This window comes from Eulemur rufifrons, chromosome 8 (assembly GCF_041146395.1).
Source record: "Eulemur rufifrons isolate Redbay chromosome 8, OSU_ERuf_1, whole genome shotgun sequence".
Taxonomy (NCBI): Eukaryota; Metazoa; Chordata; class Mammalia; order Primates; family Lemuridae; genus Eulemur; species Eulemur rufifrons.
Window position 1 is genome coordinate 95,493,746 of NC_090990.1, and position 25,484 is coordinate 95,519,229.

Genomic DNA, 25,484 nt, shown 5'->3' on the forward strand with positions numbered 1-25,484 from the left:
CCCCCTTCGCCTCTAAAAGGCATCTATAAAAATATCTGAACTTCATTGGGATATTGATCCCAATCACTCTGTGATTCTCTCCATGTGCATGGTAAATAAACTTTTCTTTTATTAATCTGCCTTAATTGTGAGTTGGTCTTTTTGGGGGAAAGGGCAAATTTCCCCTGACCCCTACAGGAGAAACCCAAAGAAATTCACACCAAGACATATTTATAATCAAACTTCTGTAAACTAAAGACAGAGAAAAATGACACATTGCCTACAGGAGAAAACAATTTGAATGACTACTGATTTCTCATAGAAACCATTAAGGGCAGAAAGAGTGTCATGATACTTTTCAGTTGCTAAGAGAAGATAACTGTTAGCCTAGAATTCTATAACTAGGAATAAAGGTAAAATCAAGATATTCTCAGGTGAAGGAAAATTAAGAGAATTTGTTACTAGCAGACTTATCCTGAAAGAATGGCTAAAAGAGTATCTTAAAACAGAAAGAAATAATTAAAGAAGGAAACTTGGAATTTTAGGAATGAAGAAATAATCATGGAAAGAGTAAAAATATGAGAAGATATAATAGATTTTCTTTTCCTCTTGAGTTTTCTGAATTATGGCTTTGGCCAAGACTTTCCATTTAACTTTCTCTGACATCACCCAAAGCAAGGAAAGGGAGGAGTACTTCATTAGTGCAGGAAGGGAGTGGAGGTTCAGTCTCTCCACTCAGCCTCTTCTGATGTCACCCCAGTGGAGAAGGAGGAAAGAGGGATGATTCCTTACTGCCAAGAGAGGGTGGAAGTCCAGGTTTTCCACTTGGCCATAGGTTGTGGGGTGGGAGGTCCCATATTTTTCCTATGGTGTTTGGTTAGAACAGAGTGGATATTGACTAAAGGATTATATCTTGCTAGACTGCCCCTTTTCCAGTCCTTTGGCAAGAGAAAGCAGGCTTTTCTTGGGATTGGCATTTCAAGGTTAAAGTCTTATCTAGCACACAGACCATAATATATAGGAGACAAAAAGAAAACCCAGAGAACTCACTGCCATGTCATTCCAAGGGTCCAGAAATACCTAGCCAGTCCTTCTCTCCACCCTTAATAATCTTCTTGTATTTGTGTTTTATATGTAATAGCCAGAATTTTTATCTGTACTTAGTGGCAAAAATAGAGAAAAATGTGCTTACTCCATCTTGTCTGGAATGAGAAGTATGATTATGTGATTTTATATCCTTACTCTCCCATGACCCATTGAAATAATCATGAAATCTTTAAAAATGGCTTCTTATGAATTTGCAAAGTGAATCCATGTGGACTCTTCCATCCTCTAACTTGAAAAACACAGCAATGATAGATGAAACATTTTTAAATGTATTAAGGTGTATGGCCTTGGTTGAAATTAAGATAACAATTTCTGTGAGTAAGAAAAGATGCAGAAACCCACAGCACATAAGAAGGAAGGGCATATGTGTCCACAGGAACCTTGATACCAAAATCATGCAAAAATAGGAAAAGAAAGTTATAGACCAGTATCACATATGAAGATAGTTGCAAAGATCCTAAATGAAACATTAGCAAATCAAAACCATCAGTGTATTAAAAACACACCATGACCAAATGGCACTTATCCCAGGAATGTGAGAATGAGCCAATATTATAAAAATTTATCAGTGTAATTCATCACATTGATTAAATGCAGCATGACATATGATTGCCTCAGAAGATATGGTAAAAAATTTATAAAATTCAATACACACTCATAACTTTAAAAATTTGTAGGAAACTACAGCAAACATTAGACATAATGCTGAACCTTTAGAAGCAATATTGTCAATGTCAGAAATGGGACAAAAATTTCTCCAGTCACTGATATATTCATTGATTAGTGAATTAGTGTCTTGACCAAAGCAATAAGACAAGAAAAGTATATAAGGTGTATGTGAATTATAAAGGAAGAGGTAAATTATTATTTTCAGATCATATGACTGTGGACATAGAAAATCCAAAGGAATCTGCAAACAAACTATGAGAATTAAGCAGAGAATGAGCAAGGATTCTAGCAAACAACCATAATTATATACAAGATTTTTTTTATTACTTGAGTCACAGGTTGACAACTTGTTTACTAATCTTGAGCTAGTTCAATTAAGAGCCAGAGAGACGTTTTCCCCAAGGTTATACAGCATCTTAGTAACAGAGCGGGGACAGGAACCCAAATACTGTGACTTCAAACCCAGTGATTTTCCATTATGAAGTATCACCCATTTGTGTACCATACTAGTACAAATGTGACAACAGTAGAAACAGCAGTTTTAAAATATTGTGACTTTGGGCCGGGCGCGGTGGCTCACGCCTGTAATCCTAGCACTCTGGGAGGCCGAGGCGGGTGGATCGCTCAAGGTCAGGAGTTCGAGACCAGCCTGAGCAAGAGTGAGACCCCGTCTCTACTAAAAATAGAAAGAAATTATATGGACAACTAAAAATATATATAGAAAAATTAGCCGGGCATAGTGGCACATGCCTGTAGTCCCAGCTACTCGGGAGGCTGAGGCAGTAGGATCGCTTAAGCCGAGGAGTCTGAGGTTGCTGTGAGCTAAGCTGACGCCACGGCACTCACTCTAGCCTGGGCAACAAAGTGAGACTCTGTCTCAAAAAAAAAAATATTGTGACTTTGATTTCTAAAATTCTTGACAAACAAAATGAGGATGAACAGGAGCTGTTCTGTAGAAACTGACCTAGAGGTGGTTTTGGAGCAGATGTTTCATTCTCATTCAAACAATTTCATTCCTGTGTTTCATGTCATAGTTTTCCTTGTTCCTGAAAATGACCAAGCTAAGGCTTCTGGGAAGATATGGAAGAAAACTATCTATCATGGTATGGGAAGGGGATTGAATGGGTTAAAATGAGAATAGTAAAAAACCCAGGGGCACCCCACCAAGAAACATCTGGAGAGGAACTGAAAAAGAAACCTATGCTGAAAAAGAAAGAGAAAGGAGTTGGCTTTGTAAAGTAAAATTTTATCAGCAACATTTTGTAGTTAATCATTCCTTCTTTCTTGAGACATTATGGCCCCTGGGACTCCACTTGCTTGGTTTTCTCCTTCCCAGGCTTTTCATTCTCCCCTGCTTGCTGCTACAAATCTCTCTCATCCATCTACACATATTGAAATGTCTCTGGGTTCAGTCCTTAGACTCACCTATTTCTTTATCTACCCCAATTCCTTAAGTGATCTCATTCAGTCTCTTGATTTGACATATCCCATTTTATTTCTGACTCTGACCTCTTTGTGAATTCAAGCCTTATATATCCAGCCATCTACTCAGCATCTCTATTTGTATATTTAACAGGCATCTAAAACATCTCATGTGCCAAATCAAACTTTTGCTTCCTTATCCTGTACTTCCTGCTCCACCTTTTTCATCTCAGTAAATTATACTTCTAATCATTCAGTTTTTAGGTTAGACAATTATAATTATCCTTGACTCCATTCTGCCATACCTCATATCCATCCATGAGCAAATTCTATTGGCTCTGCCTTGGAAAGAATACTCAGAATCCTATCATCTTTCATCACCTTCACCACCCTCAGCCCTTCCACCTCTCACCTGTACTATTGCAACAGCCACTTAACTAATCTTCTTGGTTATACCTTGGTCCTCCATGATCTATTCTTCACAGGCTACTAAAGTGATGCTTTTAACACATAAATCAGATCGTGTTATTTCTCTGCTTGCCAGCTGTCTCCCATACCATATAGAACAAAATCCAAAGTCCTTCCCTGGGCCTCCTAGGCCCTTCCTAATGGTTCTTGGTTACCTTTCTGATGTCATCTCCTATCTCCTTCCCCTGGCCTGTTCCATGACCATCACACTAACCATATCACTGTTCTTTAATACCCCAAGCACAAGTTCACCTTAAGGCCTTTGCACAAGAGAAGAGTCCTTCCCCCTGATAGTCACATGACTATCTCTTCCTTAGGACCTAGTCAGTGTCACCTATCAGAGACACTCGTCTATAAAGCATCCCTGGTCTTTTACTCTCTATTCCTTTACCCTGCTTTGTTATTTTTTTTTCTTAGAATCTACCCCCCTAAAAATCTAAGGAGCATCAGAAGCGGACTTAGTCCGCTCTGTTCACTGCCCTATCCCTAGTAACTACAACAGTGCCTAGTACATAGCAGACCCTCAATACATATGTCGAATGAATAAATGGATGTCCTGAGCAATAAAAATTGAGTAATTATGAATGATATTCAAGATTTCCTTCTTTCTATTTGGAGAAGAAAATTGGGAACATAGGAGGGTGAGATTTCTCAGGCCCTCAGGACCTGTGAAATCTGTGAGATTGGTATGGTGGCAGAGCAGAATGTGGGGGAAAATTCAGAAACTCCACAGGGTTGAGAGAAAATTACAAAGAACAGAATGTTTTTATTTCCAGGGCAGGTTGGGGGGGAGGTGGCGGTGGGGAATTTGTGTCATCTCAAATTGAGACTGTTGTTGCTTATTTAAACCATTATTTCAGTACTGTTACAACTAATGTAGTTTTAGTAATAGCATTTCATCTGTTACTTGTTTTTTAAAAAAACACCTGTAATTAGATCATGCTATGCAAAACTGATCATATAGCAAACATAGCAGTTACCTTCTTATGGATGTGCTTTTGCACTCAATTATCACCTAAAATCTTTCTTTGAAAAGTAACTAAGCATGCCATTAAAAAAAATAAAATAGAGAACTTTAAGCTAAAAAAAATACAGGGACATTTGGATACCTTACTCACTAATGTATTCTAATCATTAACCAAATTCTTGGACATCTTGAATACTTCTTCCAATTCACCGTGAAATACTTATATTAGTGTTAAAACGTTCCTGGGAATGCACATAATTTTCATAATTTAATGCTTGGGACTTCATAGAAACCAGCTACAGGCTTGATGAAAGTGCTGCCTTCTCCTGGGTCGGTGGCTTTTCGGCATCACAGCCGCAGAGCCCACACTCCTGTTGGCGGAGGTGCACACTGAAACGCGCGCTGGCGTCGGGGGCTGGAGCGCGGTCCTTTCCTCTGTGAGCTTTGGTTCCGCTCCTGCCCACTGTGCCGATCGTCATATCCTGTCGAGGTCAGCAGGCTATGAGTTTGCATCTGTGCTTTCCTGAAACTGTCCCAGGTTTCTGCAAGTCACCTCTGAGTGGGCAGAGGTGGGAGAATCATGTGAGAGATCTCACATCTCTGTTGTGCATTCCGGTTTTCACGCTCCTTCAGTCACTCTGGGCGCCACCAATCACGCGGCATCTCCTTTGGGGAGGGGAGCTCTGAGAAGGATGGTTACCCCTTCCTAGTGTCAAGGACAGTGCCTGGTGTGACTACACCCCAGATGCTGACCCCAGACACCCAAAGATCTATCTCAAGTACTATGGCGGAGCGCCCTGGACTGAAACCTTGGCGCCCCTCTTTCGTTATTAACGCCCCTGGCATCATCCACTGTGTCATGTGTTGAAAACGCAGTTGAAAGACATTTGTTTGCCTACAAAAAACCCCATGGTCTGTCGGGGGAGAGGCACACATAAAGCAGCAATTACACTGCAGAGAGAGTTCTGAGATGGGTAGAGTCCAGGCGGCTTTTAGAGCACAGAGCAGTTCTAATGTAGGATCTGCCACTACAGGTCTCTTCATCTGTGAAATTAAAATAAAACTGCCTTCTCTCACCCACCTCATGGGTTGTTGGGGCAAAACTGTAGAAAGGATGGGAAAGCACTTTGTAACTCTGAGGAGAAATACTACAGTGACTATGCTGCACAGGAGGCGACAGTGGAAGGACATGGTCCTGCTATAGCTGTCCCGTGTTTCACCATGGAGGTTTCCTTGGATTTGGGGATTTACCTATGCATCTAGAGCTCTAAGCTGGTCCTAGCTCAGTTTCACAGCTTCTGAAATGAGAAAAGTAGGACAGAGGAAAAAAAGAGCGGAGGAGCCGCAGATATTCCAGGTCTTATGCCTGCACAGCAGAACGCCCCAACCCCGAAGGACTGGAATGTAGGATCTCTTCAGGCAAGGCTGATCCCAGCCTCCTTCCCTGCTGATCTTCCACTACATATTGCAGAACATGGTTCTTCTTTGGGTCTAACCTCCAAACCTCCTGCTTTAACATATGATCATTTCATATTTGGTTGGAGGAGAAAACAAGCCTTTTCTGAAATCTCTTTGTTTAAACCCTTTGAGAAGATGGGGCAGAAAGAAGGCAGGAGTGCTGAAGAAATGTCCAGTGCACTCACTGTCAATCCATATAACAAGGACTGTCTGTACTCTTCGTTCCTCACACACAGCCCTCCTGCTCACTGCTCCCCTGGGCTCCAGTCCCTGACTTAGCAGCTGACTCCCTGCCCCTCCCTCTCTCACTCTGGCTGTGTTGCATGGTACATGGGTAAGCACGTGGATGCTTCAGCCACACTGCCCAGACTTGAGTTCTGGTTCAGTCCCTAACTCTTTGTTTGGCCTTGGGCAAGGTGATTTTATTGCTCTATGTCTCAGTTTTCTCATTTGGGAAATGGGAATGACCATAGTTCCTAGTCCACAAGATTGTTAAGTATTCAATGAGATAATCCATACTAAAATAGCATAAGGGGCTACCTCCTAGTAAGCCTTCAGTAAACATTAGCTATTATTTTAATTAATTCATTTAAATAATGATTTAAAAATGAATAATTCATTTCTGATGATTTATAAAGGGCCAGGCCTGGGGTTAGGTGCCAGGAATAAATAGATGAAGTCCCAGTCCCAGTCTTCAGTGAGGAATGTTGGTGAGCCACATGCCTGGGCCATCTCTCCTCTTGCCCTCTGTCTTCAGTGTTGATGTTCTAGCTTTCTCCCACTGCAGACAAGCCACTTGGTCCCTTCGGGTGGGCCCCAGCACCCTTTACAGACACTACACCTCAGATACCCTGTCTCCTTGCTTCCCTCTGCTGACTCAGGTGTGTTTGTGCCATGTGCCAGGCTTAGCGAAGGTGTGGAGGAGATGACAGACACAAAGATGCCTGCTGCACCTAGTTCTGCTTCCATGAGGTTCACACCACCCATTGTAGACTAGACATAATATAAACATTTCTCGAAAAAAGGCGGGGGGAGCTTGGTAGAGACTCAACATTTTGTCAGTTGCTCAGTAGCTGTGCAAATCAGTATAAACAGATTTACAAAGCAGTTTCGGGGCTATTTTGTGGAAGTTAAGGGTGGTTTTGATATAAAACACTATAATATGATATAAAAAGACAGGCTATGTTAGCACATTAAGCTGAAAATGATACCGAATTAATACTAGGAATGGAAAGCATGTTGAGAGAACCTCCTGTTACGTGCCCCTGACCTGCTGTGACTAACAGACTGAAGTGACTCCACAGCTAAACCAGGCAAGTGAATGCAGCCCACTGTAGTGGAAACTCATGCAAAAAACCATGTAGGAATATTAGTGAATGTACAGAAAAATTCAGTCTTAGAAGACACACAAATCTTATCCACCACATCCCCTCTGAGTGGCCTTCTTGTTCTACTTGAAATCCTCCAGGGATGGGAAGCACATGACCTCCTGGACATTGCTGGGTAGGATGGACTCTTAGAAAGGACTCAACAAGTACAACAGCCAATGTAATCTTAAATACCCCCATTACCCTGCTCCATTACCTATTTTAGCTTTTTTGCAAGTTCTCCTCTTACACATGTCCTTACTTCCTGATGTTTCCCCTTCTCTGGGTATGCTTATGCCCTGTACACCTCTAGCTGTTATTCCCCCTCTTTCTGACCCTTCCTTAAGTTACATCTGCTCTATGATCCACATTTTTCATCCCAAGTCCTCCAGTGAGGACTGAAGGTGAAGAAGACTCTGTGCCTCTAACAGAGTAGTTGTTCTCAATGAGTGTGCTATATCCCTGGTGTGCTGCACACCCTGTAAAGGTATGCCATCTAATCTTGAACAATGTATTTTGTTTGTCAACTGATATGGTAATGTCTGTAAGACAGAAAATTGTGTTTAGAAAGTCATGCAAAGTGGTCTGAAGTAGTCTGAAGTAGGGTACAAACTGCTACAAGAACTAAGTTGTAAGGCATGATGCTAAAGACCAACACAAAAGGGAGATGGTATTTTTACTGGAACATGCAAGGAATTTACTTCCTGAGAATTTAACAGCACAGTCAGAGTTATAAACATTTCTGGTCAAATATTGGAGGTGGTGGAGTGTGACCAAGAGAATAGTGCAATATCTGTGAATGTTAATCTCTTATAATACATTGCCACCACCACAGAGAAGTCAAGAGTTTTAACTCCCTTGTTAGGAACCCCTGCCTCTGACGATCGAGTGTGGCTGCAATTTTGTAAGATCCCAAAGGGGAGGAGGTGACATCACCTCTTTCTATACTTCCTCAACCTCCAGGAAGAGTCTGTGAAGTTTAGCCAATAGCAAAATTAGGGGACCTTCCCAAGAACTCCCTCACTTCTGACATTAATTTGCAAGTTCAGGAACTTCCCAAAACTAAAATCAAGTTTTATAACTCACTAGAAAGACTCACAGAATTCATGGGAAGCTGCTATGCTCATACAGCTACTTACAGGAAAAGGGTACAGATTAAAACCAGCCAAGGGAAGAGACAGAGAAACAGAGTCCAGGTGGGTTACAAACACAGAGTTTCCAGTTGTCCTCTGCCCATGGAGTCACGGACAGTGTTAACTCTTGCCGGCAATGATATGTGACAATACACATGGAGTGTTGCCAATCAGGAAAGCTCATCAAAGCTTTAGTGTCCAGAGTCAGAATTAGAATTCCCTCATGTAGGCATGGTTAATTGCCCATCTGGCTGATCTCAGTTTTCAGCCCTTCAGGAGGCTGAGCTGATACTGTGTGACCCAAAACCCCCACCCTAAATCTCATGGTTACCATCTGGCTAGTACAAGGCTCCCTGGCAAACAAAGACATTCCCATCAGGCATGACATTCCATGGGCTTAGAGATTACCGCCTAGAAGCCAAGGGCAAAGGCCAGACCTCTCTTTGGATGAGGTTAAATTCTTTACAACACAGGATCTTTAAAAGGGTTGGTAAAATACCCTCCCTCCAATAGTTAACTGAATTGAAGAAAAAGACAGAAATAGGGTATCTTAGTTCATCCGGCTGCTGTAACAAAATACTGTAGACTGGGTGGCTTAAAGACAACAGAAGTCTATTTCACACAGTTCTGGAGGCTGGGAAGTCCAAGATCAAGGTTCCATCAGATTCAGTGTCTGGTGAGGTCTGCTTCCTGGCACGTAGATGGCACCTTCTCACTGTGTCCTCGTACAGTGGAAGGGGTGAGGAGGAAGCTCTCTTTTCTATTAGTGCTCTTTAATAAGGGCACTAATCCCATTCATGAAGGCTCCACCCTCATGACCCCCCAAAGGTTTCACCTCCTAATGTCATTACCTTGTGAGTTAGGATTTCAACCTATGAATTTGGGGAGACACAAACATTCAGATTGTAGCACAGGGATCAAGTTTAAAGTGTAAATACAAGTTTTTTTAGCCAAATGGTGGCTAGTAATGTGAGTCCTGCATCTAACCACACCCCTCCTTATTTCCATGGAAGAGACCATGGAAATATGAAATAAATGGAAACCTGGACAAGTGTTGGTGACGTGGAAGGAAGCCATCTTTGGGTCAGCTTGCTTGTTAGAGAGATAAATTTGTCCAGATCAGACGGGAGTGAAGGTGAGTGAGGACAGCCTCCAGGCTCACTCTCCCGTGATGGAGTACCACATCCAGGAGGTGAGTGGTGGTGAGCCGCACAGCCAGAGAGCTGGGTAAGGGAGCACCACCGGCAAGGCCAGGCCTGGAAGTTTTACTTTATGTCTCAAAAGGGTCAGAAAATAATATCAATAGGATTAGAGAGGGAGTAGATTATGACCCAAAAATCTATAGCCATTTCTAGTTGTTATATTGTACAAGGGGAAAGAAAAACCCAGCATTCTCAGATGTACAAAAAATATGCCATCCTTGTGAAGCTGTAGTTGTTAGGGCAATAACTGAATGGAATATTAATAGATAGACTCAATGCATATTTAGACTGATAAGTCAAGTGCTTGTATTTATGTATATGCGTGTGTGTGTATCTATATATATCTATTTATCTATCTATATATATCAACTTTATCTTCTTGATATTAGAAAAATTCCTTCATGAATAACATGATACGGTATAGATTAAGCCACAGAGAAACAGTAAACCATTTAGGTTTACTTATGTGTGAGAAGAAAAAAGGGCAAAAAACATGATTTGGGGAAATACAAATAAAAAGAATGAACACAAGAAATAGAATCAGAGCAGGAGAAAGAAAATAGGAGTCGTGTCATGGAGAACAAGAGAGTATACAGTGCTACGGAAGGAATGATAAATGGGTCAAATGTTGAGGGGCAGCCAGGGAAGATGAGGGCTAAAAATGGCCATTGGATTTGGCACTGGGTCATAGCTTTGGTGGCTCAGGGAGGGCAGAGCTGCCTGTCTGTCCTGGATGGGAGAGGAAGGGACAGAGACAGTGACTGCAGACTCTTCTTTCAAAGAACCAGATTTCTGCAGGAAGGAGAGGAGAATCGACTCAAGAAGGATTTTGTTTCTCTTTAAAAATGAGAGTGAGCTAAACATCCTTATGGCTACCGCCATAGACAGACACTACTTTTTTCTGAAACGGGTGGAAGCAAGGTTAAGGTGGCCTACCTAGACCTATTTTTCTGCAGGGCAGACAGTTGACTGACTTTTATGATTGATGCCTCAGTCATATCTGTGGAGTAGGCAGGATCATCAACTTAGAAAGGGCGATGAGTTGTGATGGGCTGCTCGACGGTGTGTGTGAAGGCCTGTAGCCATTTCTGAGGATAGGGTAGGGGAGCTGACCAAAAACAAGTGAAAGAATTCTTGGCAGCACTGAAGAAGGTGGCACTGAGTTTGGAACGGGTTATCTGGAGCACTGACGGTACACAGCACTCACATCTGGGCCTCTCTCACTGTCTCCTCGTCGCGCCTGCTGCATAATCTCCTAGAACGTGGCTTTAGCTCCCACTGCAGAGCCAGCTTTATCCTCTCAAAGGCCTTCCACAGCCTCCTAAGCAGCCTGGGTAATACTGATTGTTTGGCATTCAGAACATTTTCCTGTAGAAAATGTTGTAGATGGTGTTAGACTGTATCAGCCTGACTTCCAGTTCTCAGAAGGTCGTCAGATGTGCTACACAGAGCATGCATGCACTCAATGCTAATATATTGTCCCATTTTTAATTCAGGCGCATGCAGTGGGCTGGACCTTGTGAATGAACTGATTCTGAATGGTTTTCGGGTTCTTCAAGTATGAAGGAATGTACTCAAAGAATACTCTCATAGAGCCGATTCCCAGGGGTAATTTAACTTCCATCCTGGGAAAAGGCATTATCACATCTGGCCACATCCACAGGATGATCATTCTCCAGTGGATTCTGGGCTTTTCTATGCTTCAGGTATGTTCATTGGGCAGGATGAGACCTAAAATTATATTTGTTCTTCCAGTTACTGAAAAAAGTGACCAGAATAAATGCCAGTTGCAAAGTATCTATCTATATATGTAAATACACAAGTGGTGGTCAGATGGCCAAAATACACTGGAGGTTTTATCCAATCTGAACAGAAGGAAAGTAAAGGATGAGCCAAGAAGAGAAAGGCAACGAAGTCATGTGGGGTAGGGTGTCTTCTAAGAAAGAGCACTAAGACTCAGATGGCACTCTGGCCACACAAAAGGAAAAACCAACGGCATGTTTGCCTCCATTCAGGCTCCCTTTGTACTTTGTCTGTGAAGACATCGCCATAGTCTGGCTGATGTGGTTCCATCAGTGTCTGGAACTGTTGACCCAATTCACACTGTGTCCTTAGAGTAAACTGCTAGAGCCCCAGTAGGGAAGGGTTGCTGTGAGCTCCCTCCAGCACACTGTGTTCTACTGGGGAACTCATCACTAGATGGACTGGTGCTTGATTCATGGGCTCCAACTTCAGCTGGGCCCAAAACATCCTTACTGCTACCTTCTTCGTTAGCTCTCTTTCCAATTCCCCAGAATGGCCATTTCAATAGTCACCGTTTTCTGCCAGTTGCACTGGCTCTACTCCATCTTATGGCAGATAAACTAAGCTCCTGTGTTCCATGTGCCAAGGTAATATCAGATGTGGTCCCCAACCTATAGACCTGCATGTATTGTCACCCAATCTTAGTGACACTTGTCCACTGGTGCTATGGAGACCACTGGTCTTGTCTCTTAAAAAAAATGTGTCCCACCAATTATCCCCTTACTTTTCATTATTTTCAGCTCTGTCTTCTCTGTTGACTCTTCTCTGGTCTGCACATGTTTTCAAGTACCTCCTCCATCTTAGAAATAATCAAAACCACCCCAGGGGCCAGTGATAAGGTTTTCACCACCTCTTCCTCTTTCTCCACAGCTTCCAGTTACCACCATTGCTCTCCTCTCCTTAATCATCAATGTTTTAAAACTGCAACCAGCTTTATTAAATATAATTTTCTTAAACAGCCATGGTATTTTAAGCACGACATGGGCAGATCATCAATAACAGTATATAACAACTTTAACCTCCCCTCCTCTTTGGACACAAAAAATAAAAAGTCACCAAAAAAACCAGCGATGTCTTTGATATTCTAAACAGGGAGTTTAGTGCCATGATCCTCAACTGAGAGTGATTTTGCCCCTCAAGGGACATTTGGCAATGTCTGGAGACATTTTGGTTGTCACAACTGGGGCCAGGACGTGCCACTGCCACATAATGGGTAGAGGCCAGGAATGCTGCCAACATTCTGCAATGCACAGAATAGCCCCCACAACAAAGAATTAAGAATCGTGCAACCCAGAATGTCAATAATAGTGTGAGAAATCCTGGTTTACAAGTAAGGGTTGACATTTCAATTAGTTTATTAACATTTCATGGATCAAACCGAATTGTGATAAAACAAAACAAAAACTACAGAATTCTCAATCTCCAAATCTAAAAAGGAAACCAAAGCTTGAGTGATGCTATTTCAATTTTGTCACTGGGAGGTCCGGTTTGCCTTACTCTGGTGTCCAATACATTTAATTTGGAAGGGTATATTTGGGTTTAAGGAAGAGAAGAACATAAAAGCAAATTTTAGTTTCCCTACACAACAAGACTTTCTTGCAGAATGACTGGTACATGTTAACATTAGGGAAGCCCTTCTCTTATAAACCAAAAATTCTTTTAAAAAACTGGAAGGAAAAGTTGTTTGTTTTCCCCAGCTGCTTCTGAGACATTCTATTGGTGACATTTTCCCCTTTCTCCAAAACAACAATGAAGCATTCTATAATAACATAACTGTAAAACAAAGTCAACCAAAGCTACATTTTATAACACTTGATGAAAAAATAGAATTTCAAATAATACAGTTATAGAAGTACCCAAGTATCCAAAATACACAGACCTCATGTGACGTCTTCAGCACTTTCAGCCTTCTGTGCCTGGTCTATTGGGTATCTCCTTTCTTTATGGGGTCATTTCTCCTTTTTCCCTTTTTTAGGTATCTTCTCTCTTTTCTTTTTGGAGGCTTTTTAGGCCTGCTTTCTGGCTTTGCAGGAGGGGGCTCAGCAGATAAACTGTGGTCCTTCTCTGTGGTCTGCCTTGGCTTTGTCAGCTTTAGCACACTGTGAACCTTGCTCTTGGGCATGGGGTGGCAGGGGCAGTGGTGGGATGTCAATGCCAGATGTGGGAGGAGTCGGGGACCATGAGCCTTGGCCAGTCCAGAAGTTGCTTTTGCCTCTTATTCACACTATTCGCCTCTTTCTAAAACTTTAGACTCCCATTCTACTTCTTCACATTTATTTCTCAACTCAGTGCAAACTGATGTTTTCTCCCATGATCCATTCAAAATTGATGATTTATTAAATCCAATGGAAATTTTATTCCTTTTGAACATGTAGTGACAGATGAAAATAAAAACACATAATTATTGTAAAAATCATCTAATAACAATAAAGGGCAAAATCTCTATCTAAACTCTCCACCCCATCCCAAGTTAGACGCTTGTTTTGAGTTTTATATAAATTCTCTTGGATTGTTTTATATGCACATACAACCATATTATACACAACCTTCTCCACACACAGATTTTAACAAAAAGTCTATTATATATATTTGTCTATCATTTTTTCCTCAGCAATATATTATTCCTCTAAAGGAATTGAAAATTCCTGTAAAATCCCAAAAGGAATCTGAAATTGATCTAAAATCAATACAATCTGTTCTGTCTCGTTCTGTATTACAGCTCCACAACGTTCCACAGTATTTTTATAGCAAAATTTATTAATCTAACTTCCTATTGACTGATATTGGTAGGTTACTTCCAACTTCTGTTATTATAAATTAAACTATAATGAATATTGTTGTGTGTGCAATTGTGTCAGTATGTTTGTATATAATTACAAATAAAACAAAGTACCAAAGGTATTATACAGTTGAAATTTTGATAGATGACACTAAATTTTCCTCCAACGTGAGTGTAACAGTTTGTACTCCCATCAATAGTATGAGTGTCTGGTTCTCTCTACTTTTGTCATCACTGGAATCTTATCAATTAAATTTTTTTTTAATTTTATAGGCAACATTATCATTATTTGTTTAATTGGCATTTCCCTGATTCCCAGTATAAGTGAGCATTTTTCATGTTTATTGATTGTTTTCTTATTCTTACTCTATAAATTTCCTGTTCATATACTTGGCAATGGACTCATCTCCATAAACTTATTATATTTCATTTCTGCAGCATTTAACATTGTTAACATCCCACTTCTTCAAATTCTCTCATTTCCTATAAATGCCCTAATTTTCTTTCTGCTTTTCTAGTAAATCTTTGTCATTCCCATTTACATAGGGCTCCTGCTTTGCCATCCTTAAAACACTGGTATTATCAGGGGATTGATTCCCCCCTCAACCTCCTTTCACTTTACATGTCCCTTCTGATGAGCACACATGGACATGGTCTGACTCCAGCCATAATTTGTGTGCCGATTATTCAAATATCTGACATGTTGCTCAGATCTCTCTGGAGCCCCAGGTAACATGTATTCACCTGCATCTTAGACATCTCAATCCTAACATATCCAAACTGACCTTATCATCTCTGATGTCCCAATTTATCCTATCCGCTGATTTGATCACCCAAGCCAGGAAGCAGACTCCTCCTCTTCCCTCTGCCTCTACCCTCATATGCAAGCAGGTATCAAGCTCTGCTCCTTCTGCCCCGCTCCCTTCATACCACCAGCCCTGCCTCAGCTGAGGCCTTCGCTATTGCTTAGCTGCCTTCCTCACCTTAGATGTCTCCTTGCTTCTAGTCTCACTTTCCTCTTTATCAGAGTGTTCTTTCTGATATGTGGATTGGAGTATGTCATTCGTTGGCTCAAAACCCTGTAGTTAGCTTCCCTCACAAACCTTCAGGATAAAATCTAAACTCTTGGCTGGGCGCAGTGGCTCACGCCTGTAATCCTAGCACTCTGGGAGGCTGAGGTGGGTGGATCCTTTGAGCTCAGGAGCTAGAGACCAGCTTGAGCAAGAGCAAGACCCCGTCTCTACTAAAAATAGAAAGAAATTAGCTGGCCAACTAAAAATATATAGAAAAAATTAGCCAGGCATGGTGGCACATGCTTGTAGTCCCAGCTACTCCAGAGGCTGAGGCAGGAGGATCACTTGAGCCCAGGAGTTTGAGGTTGCTGTGAGCTAGGCTGACGCCACGGCACTCTAGTCCGGGCAACAGAGTGAGACTCTGTCTCAAAAAAAAAAAAAAAAATAATAATAATAATCTAAACTCTTCACCATGCACACTAAAACTTTAGTGATCTGGACCTGGTTTCCTTATCCAGTCTTTTCTTTATTTCAGCCACACTAAAATATCCTCATTTTCCTTAACTGGCCAAGTTCTTTGGGTAGTAATGGATAAAATAATAATAAGTCTTTACCCTTTATTGTTATTTGATTTTTCTCATGTGTTAAAAAAGGTTTTAACATGTTCATCTTCTTGGTGTACTACGCTCCCTTGCTCTTCAGAGGGGCCACACCTACTCACTTGTTTCTCAGCAGCCTAGTCATACATGGTTTGCATTAGGTGTCTTTCCACATGACCCCACAGTTCCTCATTTCACAACCAGTTTTGCTTCTCTGTTTCCCCCACGAGACTCTGAGCTGCTTTAGGAGCAGTACTGAGACTTTTATTTCTATATTTCCAGATGCAGCTCAAGAGATACCCAATAGGGAGAGAAGAAGGGAAGTAGGGAGGAGAAAGAAAAGAAGAAGAAAGGAGAATCTGGCTTCTGCCTCCACTAAAATGGCTGTCTTTGGGGTCAAGGTTACTAATGACCACACGATTGCTAAATGCAGTGGACATATTTTTTGCTAAACTGGATAGAGTTTTGAAATTTTTTCCCTTGTTTTTTGAGAAATCACCTTCTCTTAGACTTCTTTCTGACTGATCCTTCTCATTTTCCTCTTCAGGATTCCTTTCTTCTGCTGCCTCTCAAATGTTAGAGTTACTCCAGGACACTGTCCTGGGTCCACTTGTTATTTCATTTCCCCTGGGCAATATCCTCTCAGCTGGAGCCTACCAGTCAGTGTTGTACTGCCCCCTGCTGGAACCAGTGAAAGGCCAGCCAGCAATAGTAATGGCCCTAGTCCTAGTGGGGTTGAAAATGCTTCCACAAAAACACTGGGCAGCAGCCCTTTTGAAGACTCCTGACAGGAGGACTGCACTCTTCTGCTTGGGCTCTTCAACCTCCATTTTCTCCTATCCTTGCCCTCTAGAATCTGGAGCTCGGAGGGGGCAGGTATCTTTTCTGCATCCTAGCTATCTGTTTGCATCCATTGTATCTCCTGGGAGATAGATCTTGTTCCCATCTTTGTTCTCATTGTCTTGAAGAAAATTTATTGGAATGGCTTGGCTTTCTCTAACTCTTCATGCACTTCCAAAGCTGTGTGCATTATGGAATTCAAGGCCCTGCTTGTAGACAGACCAAGGTGTCTATCTTCTCGTGTCCTCAGCTCAATACCGTACTCCTCCTAGAACATTTTTAGGCTACTGAGGGACTCTCATATTGTTTCTCATGTGTTCTCCATTTCCTGTAGGCACACTGCAGACTTCTTGATGCCTGGGACCTTGGTAAGCCCAGAGGTTGTGTGCACGGTAGTTAGGCATGCTGGCTCTAGCATCAGACAGATGTGGATTTGAATTTTCACTGTGGCTCTAATTAGCTAAGTAATTGGGTAAGCTATTTGACTTCTCTGAACCTCAGTTTTCTCTTCTGTAAAATGGGAGTAGTGTTTATAAGTATCTTCATGAGGACATTGGAGGATTAAAGGAGATATTGTAGGTAAAGGTCCTGGAAAGTATCTGACTTAGTAGATTGTTGAGCCTAAGAATACTGAATTATAGAAATGCCCCCTGTATTTCTGGAGACAAGATTTGATTTCAGAAGTCAAATAAGGCTTTGCCTTAAGGAAAAGATAAATGTGTTAGTTCAAAAGCTGCCTCGTCTCAGGAGGGCATCTTGCTGGTCAGTAGAAGCTGCATCTCAAGGAGACAGCTGTAAACTGGGCCTTTGGTTCTCACCTGTTTTGAAGGACAAGGCAGGCCTCCCTTAGGACCAAAGGTTGCCGGTGCTGCTGACAGGTGGACCCCGGAGATGAGAGCTAATCAGATAGATATGCTAATGCCCAAGCCGGGCCCAGATGGAATCATGAGGTTAAAGTAATTAACACAAAGCACAGCCCATGTTGACTTCTGGGATCATCTCTGTCTCCAAGAACACAATCACCAGAGCCAAGATGTCTCTGTTTGTTGCTAAAGTAATAGCCTTATCATAAAACTTAGAAGTTTACCCCAAGACGATTTTATAACTCATTGTTCCCCTAGTTAGAGTTAGTTAAAAGATCTGTAGTAGCCTTTTAGGAGACTTTGACCCTAAAGCAAACTGCCTGTTAGTATGCAAATCCCGTTGCCCTTGGCAACGGGGAAGCCTGTATGTACCCTATATAATACCTGTGTGGAGTTTCAGTCGGGGAGATATTGTATGCGGGTAAAATATTTCGATCTGGATACCCTCCTTTATCTATTTTCATAAACTTTTACTTTATAAACTATATCTTTGGCTCTGTGTATTATTATTGCCATTACTTTATCTTTTATTTCTGTTTCCTACTATATTTTTCATCCTTTGCGATGACCCCTGCCTGAGAGACCTGATCGGAAGAAAAAACCTCTTTGCAGGGAGCGTAGCTAACTCCCTGCAAACTGGCGTAGTCAACTTAGAGATCAGATCAGAACTACGCTCCCCGCAGTAGATAATCAGAAAATAATAGCTTCTGTCATTACCATCACCTTGTCAAAGGCAGGCAGTAGGTTGAGTGCCCACCAGATTAGATAGTGAAAGGAGATGGTATTTTGATTCACGTGATGAGGTTTGTTGACCTGTACCTTACCTTCTGGAGTCTTCGCAGCACCACCTCTAGTCATGCTTAGACCTCAGGGACTTCCGCACCCAGGGCTATGGTGCAAGACCCACTGATTCACCCACAGCCCGGCCGGCCGTGGTTTCTGAGCCTTTATCTGTCACTTCTCTCAGACTTGTTTTAGAATCTGCTCAGAGGCCTAAGTAGTCAGCTCTGCACCTCAGAACGGGCACTAACAATACATCAGTGTCTGCTGCCACCATGGGGAAGGCGCAAGATTCCTTAGTTGAAGTTTATCTTCCATTTCTTTGTTTCAGCACCAGACCACATCACATAGATATCAATTCACCACATATAAGCAGACCTTTGTGAATTATAAGGGATTCTGTTTAGTTATCAACCTACAAGGAAGAGACTGAGGCACAAAATATGATTTAAAGAGTTTACTTGAGGTCCCACAACCGCTGCTCCATCTCCTCCATCCTGGAAGGTCCCTGGTGAATCAGCTGCCACAAAAATAAAAATAAAATAAACATTCAAAAAGAGTTTACTTGAGCCAAAGTGAGAACAGCTGCCCAGAAGACTCAGACCCAACTAACCCTGGATATGAGCTCTGTTTGGCTTTTGTTACAAGCAGATTTTTAAAGGCAAAAAAGGGGGACAGGGAATGGGCTGATACAAAAGTTTTTTGTCCAGAATTTTCATTGGTTCACAGAAATAACCTTGATCAGTGATTGGCCCTACTTGGTTAAGCTATTGGGTGATAGTGTCTGGCACAGCACTGTTAAGCTAATTCACAGCTACTGTGGCAATAGCAAGCAGTTTCAAGAGGTGAACTCAGAGCTCAAAGAGGGGGAGTGGGACTCAACTGCCATCTCCCTTTAATGCTCCTTTGGCCTGCTAATTTGAAAGAGCTTGTATTTCTCAGGTAAAAGCTCTTTTCTTTCCTCATTTCCCCCTTTTGATAAAAAATTTTTGTTCTTTTTTTTTTTATTTCAGCTTATTATGGGGGTACAAAAGTTCAGGTTATATATTTTGCCCATGCCCCCCCATCCCCCTGAGTCTGAGCTTCAAGCGTGTCCATTCCCTAGACAGTGCACATCACACTCATCAAAAAATTTTTGTTCTTGAAAGCACTGATGATCAAAATCTGAGTGTCAAGGTGTCCCTTGTCACCAGGAAAGCTCATTCTTGGGTAGTCCTGTTCCATGCCTCCTCCAGGCTCCTGGAAGCCTAACATGATGTATCCAGGGAATTCAACCATAGGCCCCACTGGGCTGCTTGCACCGATCCTGGCTCCACTCCTCAGAGGGGAGCCTGCCATCCACAGATTTGCCCTCCCTTCCCTCAGGCCCTGTCCTCCATTCATCCTGCCTTCCCTTTCTAAAAAAGCCTCAAACTCTTTCTCATCCCATTTATTCCTACACCCCCAGCAGCCATTCCCTTTGCACCTTCTCCCGAGAAAGTCAGTACTGTGAGGGTAAGGGGGAAATTTCCCCTTTCCCCCAAAAGTTTGCTGAAAAATCAGCTCACAATTAAGGCAGATTAATAAGAAGAAGGAAAGTCAATTGTTCTTTGATGGGTCCCTCTGGTTATGCAGGTAGAGGGAAAGCCCCTTCTAAGGACCTATTGATCTCTATGGGCCTTTAAATCAAAATACTCTTGGAGTCATATTTTTGGATGAAATTTCCTGAGCTCCTTCATTTCCACTGTCTGGTACTTCCCTAGAACTTTCTTTCACGCAGTAAAAGTGGAGTTGGTGGCTGCAGAGAGAGAGATCTGGTTACTAATCAAGTAACAAGAGATCTGAAAAGGGAGATAAGAACATAGATTAAAATGAGATTCAGCGAGCAGAAAAGAACAGATCTAAGCACATTTCCCCACACCCCGTTACATCAGTCTCCCATTCTTGGGAAGTGGTCTTCATTAATCTGATGGAGAATATTTAGCTTGTCTTTTAAGAGGTATAAAATATCGTCTCTACTTGCCCTGAGTGGTTTATGTAGAAACAGCATTTTCCCCCAATAATCACACAAGTTCCTCCCTGTTGGACTGTCAGGGCATCCAGGATGTGGCAGTTTTCAAACACAACTGAGGCTGGGCTGTTGACTTGTAAGTGAAGTGCTCCCAATGCTTGCATAGTGATATTGAACTCTTGTTCTACTACTATGGAGAGATTCAAGACGGTCTTTTCAATCTCATGAGTTCCAAATGTCAGGAAAAGAATCTTAAGCACCAAAAAGAACTAAGAATTGTGATATACAAGTGTTTTTTTTAATAATATCACGTCTGGTAAGTTTGGGTGGTACCTCTTTATGAGTGAAAGTACCCAAGTTTGTAGCTTGGCTGACATTTAAAGTGTAATATCTGATAACAGAGGGTGTCAGATAACCAAGTCTGCAGCATCCTGACCATTTAGGTGGGAATCACTTGTACACTTTATTACTACATACAATAAAAAGACCAGTGTTATTTACAGATAGAGTCAGGTTGGAACCCGTGGCCTCCCAGCCTGGAGTTTGCTGTGCATTTTCTTCCACATCTCAAGTTTCTATGTGTCCCTGCCAGTCTGTGGGAACAGAACAGGTTGCAAAATATTTGATATAAAAGTGCTTCGGTTCTGGCAGTTATAGGGCTTGGTTTTTGTCACCTAACCAAGTTAGTCCAGACTTTTGGTCTGTCCATATATAATCTTTAGTATCTGGCAACTGCATAAGGGAAACAAGTCAGCTACCCCAAGTTACACAGGCCTGGCTTGTCAGCTGTCCACAACATCTCGTGATTTAAAAAGCGTTGACATCATGAGGGTTAATGTCAGCACCATCTAAGAGGTGTAAGAATGTCATCTGTGGCATGAAGCCATAACATTTGATTGCAATATTGCCCTAGTATGTCAACCCAGAAAAGATAAAAATTCTTTCTAATGACTTTACCTGAACAAAAGACAGTTCTTGAACTTTCACAGAGGTTTTTTTTATGTCCAGTTGACTTGCCAACAGCAGCATGATTTTTTTTTCTGGTTGTGGATGCCACATCCTGTCACACATCCATCTTCCAGATGGGTTCCACCAGGTACTCATTGGCAGAAACAAAATGAGTTCAGATTCCTTCATATGATATAGATGCTGGCATAACCAGCAATTAGACTGATTAGTTAGTGTGGCCAGGGCTTGAAAGACTGAAGCAAAGAGATGCTGGGTCTGTGCCTGACCTGGTGGAGAAAGAGTAAGGGTTAGAAAGAGCAAGGCACAGTTTGAAAGAAGATTCATAGTAGAAGATTAAATGGAGAATGGGATAGGTTGAGGTAATCTCCATTCAGCTTCCAATATGCAATGCTTGAAGGGGAAGGCTTAAAAGAAATGTTTAAAAAAGACCCTTTTATTGGGGGAGGGGGTAGAAAGGCAAAAAATGGGGAAAAGGCAGTTTTTAGGAAAAAAATAGGGTTTCTTGATTTTCAATCTTGGGAAAAAGCTGTCTACTTCATGAAGATGTCTGCTTCAGGGCCTGGGAACTGGCCCTAGAACTCCTTACTTTCAGGCCACCTATAGGGGTCAGCCTCCAATTGTCTCGGTGTAGCTTGTGGGGCTCTCATGAATCTAGGAAGATTTTCTTTTATTTTGATGGTGGTGTAGGTGGTTAATAGTACTTCATAAGGGCCTTCCCAACAAGGTGACAGTGCATGTCTTCTTCCAAAAACTTTGATGTACACATGATCTTTTGGTCAAAAAGGGTGGCAAGGCTTGTCAGTTGGTAGAGGTCATGCTCCTTCCACCTGTCAATGATATTCTCCAAGCATATTGGTATAAAATTGTTCACTTAAATCCCCATAGTGTTCAGCCAGCCCAGGAATAGATGTTTTAGGTGTCAGTAGACATGGAGTGACAGAACACTATTTCAAAAGGGGTTAATCCATGTCTCTTGTTTGGAGTATTCTGGAGTTTTATAAGAGCCAAAGGTAATGCTTCTGACCATTTAAGTCCAGTATTTTGATAGTATTTTTCCAAAATCATTTTTATTTCCAGATTTTTACATTCCACTTGCCCTGAAGATTGGGGATGATATGGGATATGAAATTTGAATAAGTACCCTCAAGCCTTTGCAAGCAAGTGGTTTCTTTCTGCTGTAAAATGAGTCCCTTGATCTGACTCAATCCATAAAGGAATACCAAAACAAGGAATAGTCTCAGGTACTCATTTCTTTACCACTGCTGTAGTGTCCACACACCTATTTGGGTAGCATTCAGTCTACCCACTAATCATGCAAACAATAACCAAACAGTGGGAAAAGCCTAAAACTGGAGGTAAAGTTATAAAATTAATTTGGACTCCCATTAAGGGGCAGTCTGGGCCTTTGGAAGTTTCCTGGAGAGTGTTGGTTTCCTCCAGAGATTTAGTGAGATTTATAAATAGTTGCAGGGAGTTCGCTATGCTCCCCGCAAAGAGGTTTTTTCTCTTTGTTCTGATCAGGTCTCTCAGGCAGGGGTCATCACAAAGGATGAAAAATAGTAGGAAACAGAAATAAAAAAATAAAACAATGGCAATAATAATACACAGAGCCAAAGATATAGTTTATAAAGTAAAGGTTTATGAAAATAGATAAAAGGAGGGTATCCGGATGGATATATTTCTACCCACATAGAATATATCCAAGACTGAAACTCCACACAGGTATTTTATAGGCTAGATATAGGCTCCCGTAACAGGCAGTTTGCTTTAGGGTCAAAGTCTTCTAAAAGGCTACTACAGATCTTTTAACTAACTCTAACTAGGGGAACAATGAGTTATAAAATCTTCTTGGGGCAAACTTCTAAGTTTTATGATAAGGCTATTACTTTAGCAAAAAACAGAGACATCTTGGCTCCGGTGATTGTGTTCTTGGAGACAGAGATGATCTCAGAAGTCAACAAGAGCTGTGGTTTGTGTTAATTACTTTAACCGCATGGTTCTGTTTGGGCCAGGCTTGGACATTAGCATATCTATCTGATTAGCTCTCATCTCCAGGGGTCTACGCCTGTCAGCACCGGCAACCTTTTGGTTCTAAGGGAGAGGCCTGCCTTGTCTTTCAAAACAGGTGAGAACCATAGGCCCAGCTTACAGCTGTCTCTTTGAAGTGCAGCTATTACTGACCAAGGAGACGCCCTCCTGAGAAGAGGCAGCTTTTGAACTAACACATTTATTTTATCTTTAAGGCAAAGCCTTATTTGACTTCTGAAATCAAATCTTGTCTCCAGAAATACAGGGGGCATTTCTATAACTCAGTATTCTTAGGCTCAACAAATAGTGCCCTGGGAAATACTTTGGTCAGAGATTGTGTGGATCCCAGGGCAGTACCAACTATTTTTTAGTTCTTTAAGTATTCCCCATTTGCACGTATGTCCCACATGATGGGAGACAAGCGCAAGCCAAAAAGCTTTAAAAAGGGGGGCCACAGGGAGTCTGTTTGACCAATATACAATCCATCTGATAATTTTATAGCACCATTTTGTATCCACCTATCTTTTTTGGATTGTGGGGCATTAGTCTGATGATCACTAATATCAGATAGAGATAAGGGCAGGGTACTAAATTGAATGGAAAAAGGATAGGGAGGGCCATTTTTGGCCACATATGTAGCTGCCTATCTGTTCTATTATTTTCTAGGGATACAGTATCTGTTTCCTTAGTGTGGGGTGGGCAATGAACAATAGCAATCTTAGAAGGAAGGTGAATAGGGCGGCATTTATACGTCCATTGGCAATAGGATTTTCAGTGGAAGTTAGGAAACTATGAGATTTCCAAATAGTGCCAATTGCATGGCAGACGCCAAAGGCAGCTTTTCGTTTTGCCAATGTGCAAGCTCTAGTGAGGGCTATGACAAAATTGACTCGAGGCATTTTGGGGTGAGCTTTTCAGTGCCCTGAGATATTTTATGTCCTAATTAAGCAGCAGTTGTCTAGAATCTAGGCATAGAGGCTTTATGGCCTCATTCAGCTAGAGTCTTTAAAAGAATGAAAGAGTCTAAGAGGGCACCCTGATACAGAGCAAAAGATCACCAATGTACTGAACAAGAGTGGATCCTTGGGTAAATGTTATAGAATCTAAATCAGCTTTAAGAATTTGAAAGACCATTGAAGGAGAATCACAGTAGCTGAGGTATTGGGGTCCATGTTAATTGTCTCCCTCTGAAGATAAATTTAGAGAGAAATTGAGAAAGTTGAGCAAAGGTTGATTACTGCATTACTAAAGTCACGTGAACTAAAAGGCATTTGAGTTAATTTCTATCTTCTTGTTAGATATTTGATTTAAGCTCTTATTTTCTTAAGCTAATTAGTTAGAGCTCTTTTACATATTTTGGTAGTGAAATATCATATACACATGTCATAAATAGAAACATAGACATAGACATACAGACAGAAGCAGATCTAATAGTTCTTATAAAGAATTGTTTGCCGGCTATTAAATATTATTATTTTTATTCAGACTATCAATCTTTTTAATTACCGATTTTATGATTTTAAGCAATTATTAGCTAGACAACAATTTGCCTTTAGTAAGATTTTGCCATTTCTGTAAGCATTTGCTGCTTCCAGGGCCAGGCATAGCCAGAGAGTAGAGTACTCAGTTCTTCAGAAATTAAGGATCCTAATTTTACCTTGAATCTTAGCTTTGGTTCTCAGATCTCCATGATCAACTGAGGCAAAGGAACAAAGGGATAGAACACAGAAATCTCTGCGAACTCCTGAAAGCTGGAGTTCACACTTGCTGTATTATTGCCATTTACTATTAGTTTCTGCCTGACCCAATCAGACATTTGAGGCCTCTAACTGGATCTAAGTTAATTAATTGTTGGATCTAATCTGATCCCAGACATAGTTTAGTTTCCATAGTGACTTCTGAACCCAATTAGGATGAAAAATGTGCTCAAAAATACTCAGAGAGCGCAAAACACAAATTGTGGAGTTTTGCAATCTGAGAGGGCACTTACACGAAAGCCCCAGTTGTGTGTAAGCCCCCCGCTGAGTGAGCAATGGACACAGCAGGTC

At 41.5% G+C, this 25,484-nt stretch overlaps 1 protein-coding gene across 1 annotated transcript in view; it reads right to left on the minus strand.

Annotated features, from left to right (window-relative positions):
* SLAMF7 (SLAM family member 7) overlaps positions 1-13,657 on the minus strand; it is a 35,628-nt gene extending 21,971 nt beyond the window's left edge. The window contains exon 1 of the mRNA XM_069480344.1: positions 13,455-13,657. The gene's annotated coding sequence lies outside the window, so the exon portion shown is untranslated. The remainder of the gene's footprint in view (positions 1-13,454) is intronic.
* Between the last annotated feature and the right edge of the window lie 11,827 nt (positions 13,658-25,484).